We start from the raw sequence: 7,816 nt of genomic DNA, 5'->3' as shown, positions 1-7,816 counted from the left end.
AGCTAGTCTTTGAACAGTTTCAATCCAGGTGGGAAATGTGTCTACCCCACCTAGAAAAGGTACCATTAAAAACTAGCAAGTATTTCTATCCTCCGTGGGCAGGCCGATCTTGGTGAAGTCAGTTACCCCAGAAATTTGTGAGGGGGTTGGCCTCTCATTTGGAACCCTTCCTGGGAAAGGACTCTCTATTTTGGATTTATTTGAGCACAGACCTGGCATCTGGCTAAGATATTCCATGCTCCCAGATGTCCAGTCTGGGTATAACACCACTTTGGGCTGAGCAACTCAGAGAGTTTCATGGCCCACAGGTGAGTAGCCTGATGAAGGTCAGTTACCAGGGTCCTGCCAACTGTTTCTGGAAGAATGATCTTTCCCCTGATATCCACCACCTATGGGTTTGACTGCCCATTTCTTCTTCTGTATCTTCTATTTCCCCTTTATTGCCACATAGTCACAGGCAACACTCAGTCAGGGTATGTCATCAGAATATCAATAGGCCCCACTGGCCTATATGTCTGGTATCCAGGTCAGCAGCCCAGTTACATCTTGCCTTAGAGGACTCGATTTTTGATGTCCTCAGCAGTGAAAGGAAACAATTAATAGTAGAACCTAAATAGCCACCAAGAAGGCCAAGATTTTCTCTTTGGTTTTAATGTCATTTCTGTCAGTGGTGGGAAACTCATTTTCTTCTATAGATCATACCATGAACCTGCATAGCAAATTTTTGTATATACGGTGGTGGAATTTTCTTTTTCCTCATCCTAGAGCCTGGGTTAGATGGCTCAGTTATGCTCTCTGGGCTGAATTAGCTGGCTTTGGCCCAAATCATTTCAATTAAAGTAGCTACTGCAGCTCCCATGCACCTACCTGGTTTCATCTTTCAACTTGTGACTGTCATGGATGAGCAAACGCTGGTTGTCATCAAGCAAGAGGGTAGCAGCATTGATGGTGGTGAGTTTCTCAAATGGGATTCTAAAGTAGTCCAGGAGTAGGGCCTATTACTGGATCACACAGGCATTAGACAGCCAGTGTTCTGTTATTCCTCAGAGAAGGGCTTCAGGCATGTTGTGGGGTGCTGTGAGTGTAAGATCCTAACCCAGAGCTAACTTTTTTATTTTTATTTTATTTTCTTATTTTTATTAGACTAACAGCACCTCGAATAGCTCTTAGGTGAGCTAACCTGTGGCTACAGGGTCCAATCATTTGGAAAGGTATGCCACAGGTCCTATCCATGGCCCCAACATTTGGGTTAAAATCCCTTTTGTAATGTCTTTTGTATAGTGGACAAACACATGAAAAGGTTTTGAGACATCTCAAGTGTTAGGGCTGGAGCCAAAGTCAGAGCTGGTTTTAAAGCTTCAAATACCTTTGTTTAGTCTTAGATCTTATATGTTCAGTTAGAGGCAGAACTTTCAGCTAAGAGATACTTTTCTAACAGAGGATAAGACACCAACCTTTTCATTGTTATCTATAAATCTGTGTGTCATCATCCAGAAGGTAATGGTGACTTGTGGTTTATGCAAAAGCTTTTGTCTCTCAATCAGTTTTCTGCTGTTCAACAACTTTTGAGCTACTTCCAACAACTGGAACCTATTTATATGTTTAATTTTTTTTTTTATTTTTCTCATATCTGGGGCCAACTGGGTGACAAGTGAAATCTTTTTAGAAGCCATCTTTAATCCTTTTTTAAAGTACCTAGCAAAAATCGTTTAAAGTTTCCTTGGTCAGTGTTGGATAGAAGGGCAAGTCTGTTCTGCCCAGGCTCTGTTTTCTGGCAGCAATCCTCCTCCCTGACCCAAGGGTGTTTTTTTCTAAATTTTTCAGGCAATGGTGGGTTATGACTTTTCTAATTATACAGACTGTTTGTTGAAAAGGAGACATAAATTATGAACAAAAAAGGAGTGGAACTTTCTCTTTTCCTTTGGACTCAGCGCAGGGAAACATTTCCTTTTCTCCGGGGCTATTTAGAACAGGCATGGAGCAGAGGGAATGGTCACCTAGAAGAACTAGTTTTCCCTCCCCATGTGAATTCTGCTTAGATGGAAGAGGGCCCTGGAGTAGAGGCCTAGCCCCTGCCCACCTCCACACAGAGACAAAACCTAACTCTAAGCAGGAGTCAAGCAACAAAACAAACAAGCACCCCTGCTTCCTGAGTGGAACATTTGGAGGTTTGAGGGGGGTGGGATTCTCTGGGAAACCTGGCAGAGACAAAAGGATTCAGCCCCTCCGCCCTCAGGAGGAAGCACAGGTCTTAAGCCAGGGAGTTCTTATATCAGAGAAAGCTACTGATCAATACAGGGAAGCAGAACTGACAGAAGCACTTACTCATACACACATGCGTGCATGTACACACACACATGCACATGGACACACATACACACACAGTAAAGACAACCAGGGGTGGCCACCACACATATATATATACATCTGAACTGATAGGGGAGTCCAGTTTTACATGGTTCCAGGATACTGGATCAGCAGCAGAGTTCAGAAGAATGTGTTTTAACCAGACTTATCTCTAGATGTGTCAGGCAATGTGATTTTTCTAATTTGGTTTTTGGGGGGGTGTTATGCCTTTCCAAAACATTAGGTTACAGTTGATCAAAGGGCTCCATGGGGACCTGAAATACCTCAGATTGTACACCCCTAGAAGTCACCTGACCATTGTACTCTTCCTCACTCTATGGGGCTCTGAGGCCCCCCCATCCCAGGTATCTCAAGGCCTCGTCTCTGGAATCTCAGTGAAATTTCCAGAACTGTTGTGGGATATTCATTCACCAAAGAAGACTGCTCAGGGGAGGAGAGGGCAATGTAGAGTCATAGTACTCAGTGATATAGAATGATTCAGTTCACTGTGGCTGGTGCCACCTCTAGGCTATAATCCAATAGAAAGATTTTATTTGCTAGCCAGCAGCTACACTGTGTGTTGGGGATACCAGTAGCCCAGAGCTTATCTCAAGGTGAGCTTTTGAGCATGAAAACCGTGCTCCGAGTTGACATACTTCAGTTAACAGGAACAGTTAACCAAAAGTAGAATTATAGGAGCTTAAAAGCAAGGTTAGTAAATTTAGAGAGTTTCCCAAAACTATGGACCTTGGTAGATTAGGTCTTTTTTTTTTTTTTTTTTTTTTTTTCATTTTGGCAGGTGGTACTGTCAACATGTGAAGTTTTACGCCCTGAATATTTCCTTTATCATATAGTCAGTTGTGCTAAGATCTGGGGCCTACTAATGTCTGGGGAACTGTTACAGTATGTGCATGTCTTAGATATGGTTTCTATTGTTGTGATAAAACACTATGACTAAAAGAACTTTGAGGAGGAATGGTTTAATTAATCTTATTGCTTGTAGACCCATCATTTAGAGAATTCCGGAAAGGAACTTAAGGCAGAGGCAGTGGAGGAATGCTGCTTACTGGATTGCTCCTTATGACTTTTTCATCCTGCATTCTTGGAGCTCACAGGACTTCCAGCCCAGAAGTGGCACTGATCACAGTGAACTGAATCATTATTTTTCACGGAGAAATAACACCCCTATCACCCACTCCACCCCTATGCAAGCATTAGCTGCCTTTAGTTTCTCAGTTAAGAATGGAACCTTTTGAGCCACTCCCCATAGATGATGGCTTTTTTCCCTTATCAGTTCAGATGTATGCATGTATGGTGGCTACCCCTGGTTGTCTTTACTGTGTGTGTATGTGTGCATGTGTGTGTGTGTGTGTGCAACAACTATGTCATGTTCAGAAGATAGCATTTCATAGCATTCCTCCATCCTCTTATGTTAAAAACCAGCTCTTCTGAAAACAGCTCAAGGCTTCAATACACTAGAAAAAAAAGATTATAGTAGCTGAAGAAAGGAGTGTGTGTGTGTGTGTGTGTGTACACATGCATGCACGCGCACGTGTGCACACATTAGGGGTGGTGGTGGTGCATGTTACAGAAATTGTAAATCTTCAATGGAAGGAATAGTATGACAAAAGTAAATGAACACACTAGAAATATGGCTCGGTGGTAAGGGCGCTTGCTGTGTAATCATGAGGATCAAATTTCAAATCCTAGCTCCTATATTACAAACTGGATGTCCTCTATATACCAATATGCAGAGTTCTGGATTAGGAGGGCACAGAGCAGCTTGCTGCCTTCCAAACTGAGAAAATGTGAGCTCCATGTTCAGAGAGAGACACTACTTCAAAGGAACGGACAGACAGTAAAAGAGGAGGCACCTGATGCCTGATTTTGGCTTATTTTGCACTGTCCAAAGAAACGTACAAAAATGAATGACTCTTTTAAAATATGACAAATGATCAAAATAATAATGGTCATAAGATGAAAAATTATAGTTGCCAAAGTACTGGTATATTAGGCATTGCTACATTCACTTTTTATACAAGTTTGGATACACCTATACATGTAAAACATGCTTTTTAAATTTATTTTTTCTTTATTGAAAAGGGAAGTAAAAACACTTTATGATAAAATTAAAGATTTACATGGAAATTATTTTAGATAAACACATTAAAATTGACAATTTTCATGGAAAAATAAGAGTAAACTGGTACACATAAAAACATTGCTAAATGAGTTGAAATATAAAATAGAAACATTTTATGACAGAATTGAAGTTTTATGTGGAAAATATTTCTGATAAAATTGTAGAAAAATGTAGGAAAACATGTTAGAATTGAAGATTATCATGGAAAATTTTATATAGATATAATAATGGTAGGCATAAAAGTATTCCTAAGTTGATTAAAAGTGGAATTATAAATATTCTCTGATAAACTTGAAGATTTACTTGGAAAATATTTCTGATAAAATTGAAGAAATATATAGAAAAACATGTTAAAATTAAAGTTTATCATGGAAATTATACAGATAAATGATAGGCATAAAGATAATTCTAAGATGATTGAAGGTGGAATTATAAACATTTTCAGATAGAATTGAAGATTTACAAGGAAAATATTTCTGGTAAAATTCAAGAAATATATACACAAGTACATTAAAATTGACTATTTCATGGAAAATTTTACATATAAAATAGTAGATATAAAACTCTAAATTAAGTGAAGATGGAATTAGAAACATTTGTGATAAAATCAAAGATTTACATTGAAAACATTTCTGATAAAATAGAGGAAATACATAGACATATTAAAATTGAAGATTATCATGAAAAATAATGCAGATAAAATAGTAGACATAAAAACATTACTAAATTAATTACAAGTGGAATTACAAACATTTTCTGATAAATTTGAAGATTTACATGAGAAACATTTCTGCTAGTCTATATCTTCTCATTGGGGAGTTGAGTACATTGTTGTTATGAGATATTAAGAAATAGTGATTGTTGCTTCCTGTTATTTCTTATGTTATTTTTATGTTTGTGTGGGTATTTTCTTTTTGGGTTTGTTAGTGATTGTTGCTCCCTGTTATTTTTGATGCTATTTTTATGATTGTGTAATTACTTTCTTTTGGATTTGTGGGAAGAAGATTACTTTCTTGCTTTTTCTAGGGTGTAGTTTATTGCCTTGTGTTGGTATTTCCTACCTATTATCTTTTGTAGCGTTGGGTTTTTGGAAGGATATTGTGTAAATTTGGTTTTGTCATGGAATATCTTGGTTTCTCCATCTATTGTGATTGAGAGTTTTGCTGGGTATAGTAGTCTTGGCTGACATTTGTGTTCTCTTAGGGTCTGCATGAGATCTGCCCAGGATCACCAGCTTTCATGGTCTCTGGTGAGAAGTCTGGTGTAATTCTAATAGGTCTTCCTTTATAAGTTACTTGACCTTTTTCCCTTACTGCTTTTAATATTCTTTCTTTGTTTAGTGAATTTGGTGTGTTGATTATTATGTGCTGGGAGGACTTTCTGTTCTTGTCCAGTCTGTTTGGAGTTCTGAAGGCTTCTTGTATGTTCATGGACATCTTTCTCCAGGTTTTGGGTTACCAGCTTTTTGCATTTTGCATTTTCTTTAACTGTTGGGTCAATGTTTTCTATGGTATCGTCAACACCTGAGGTTCTTTCTTCTATCTCTTGTATTCTGTTGTTGGTGCTTGCATCTATGACTCCTGATTTCTTTCCAAGGTTTTCTCTCCACAGAGATGACTCACTTTGTGATTTGTTTATTGTTTCTACTTCCATATTTACATCCTGGATGGTTTTGTTCAGTTCCTTCACTTGATTGCTTGTGTTTTCCTGTAATCCTTTAAGGGATTTTTGTGTTTCTTCTTTAAGGGCTTCTGCCTGTTTTCCCATGATCTCCTGTATTTCTTTAAGGGATTTTTGTATTTCCTCTTTAAGGGCTTCTACCTGTTGACTGATGTTCTCCTGTATTTCTTTAAAGGAGTTAATTATGTCTTTCTTGAAGCCCTCTATCAGCATCATGAGGTACGATTTTAAATCCAGCTCTTGCTTTTCTGGTGTGTTGGGGTATCCGGGACTTGCTGTGGTGGGAGAACTGGGTTCTGATGTTGCCATGTAGCCTTGGTTTCTCTTAGTAGGGTTCTTGTTCTTGCCTTTCACTATTTGGTTATCTCTGGTGTTAGCTGGTATTGTTGTCTCTGGCTGGAGTTTGTTCCTCCTCTGGGTGAGTAAGCCTGTGTCCTGACCCCTCTGAGCTCAGAAGTGAAAGCACTTCTGGGAGATCACTCTGTCCTGGCCTGCTGTGCACAGAAGGACATTGAGCCTCCTGGCTCCCTGGAGCAAATGGCAGCAGGAAGACTTCTGTTCCAGCTGCTCCACTGATCTTATGCCCTATGTGCTCCTAGCTGGTCCCCTCCAGAGAGAAGGTGGAGATCTCACCTTTGCACACAGAAGTGAAAGTGCTGCTGGGGAATCACTCTCTACTGGTGGACCATGCACAGAAGGCCATGGAGTCTCCTGGCTCTGTCACAAATGTTGGCAGGCATAAAACATGCTTTTTAAACCAAATTTGAAATTTACTGGGTAAAAATTTAAGGAATGATCTATGAATATTAAAATTATCAGAATGTTTCATACATAAGTTATGTGACATATATCTGTATATATGAATAGCACATATAGTGTATATGTATACAATAATTAGATAATGATAGAAAATGTTCCCCTAACTGGGTCATGATGAAAATAATTGGTCTGTCATAAATAGACCAATTGTACTTGTACTTGTCCAGTACAAGTTAAGCTGCTTCATTTAGTTGTACTTTGTTTTGAATTGTTCTTTGGGAGGTAGAGACATACGTGTCAGGAGTTCAAGGCTAGATTCACTTACATAAATTTGAGGGTGGTTTGGGCTGCATGAGACCCTGTCCCATAAGAAAAAACTTATTTGAGACTTTGCATTTCAAACAGCCTGAAAAGGTCCCAACTCTCACTAAGGCACTGTTCAGTTTCCTTGTGCTTGCTGCCATCTAGTGGTCTTTAAGTTATTGTGCAGCATGCTTCCTTTAACTGAAAACTTGCAAATTCTCTTCTTTCCTTTTGCCTTTTTTTTTTTCCTTACTTTCCTTTATTACTAAGAGCTGGAGGTGGAGCTCAGGGCCACTCTGTACTACTTATCTTTGGGTTGACTTTTAGGGGACAGAGTTTTGCTACATTCATCAAAATGGCCTCATACTGTGATCCTGCTGCTGCTGCCTCTCCAGTGCTATGATTACAGACATGAACTACTATGCCCTTGCATAGTAAGTGTAGTAATTACTGTTTTTCCTTTTTAAAAGCTAGATAAGCAAGTTAAGTGTGCACACACACATATGTTCCTATATTAAAATGTGTGAATATATAAATACATACATATATGCATGTATACATGTGTATGAATGTGTATGAGTCCTT

This window comes from Apodemus sylvaticus, chromosome X, assembly GCF_947179515.1.
Source record: "Apodemus sylvaticus chromosome X, mApoSyl1.1, whole genome shotgun sequence".
Lineage (NCBI taxonomy): Eukaryota > Metazoa > Chordata > Mammalia > Rodentia > Muridae > Apodemus > Apodemus sylvaticus.
This window is presented reverse-complemented; position numbering follows the sequence as displayed.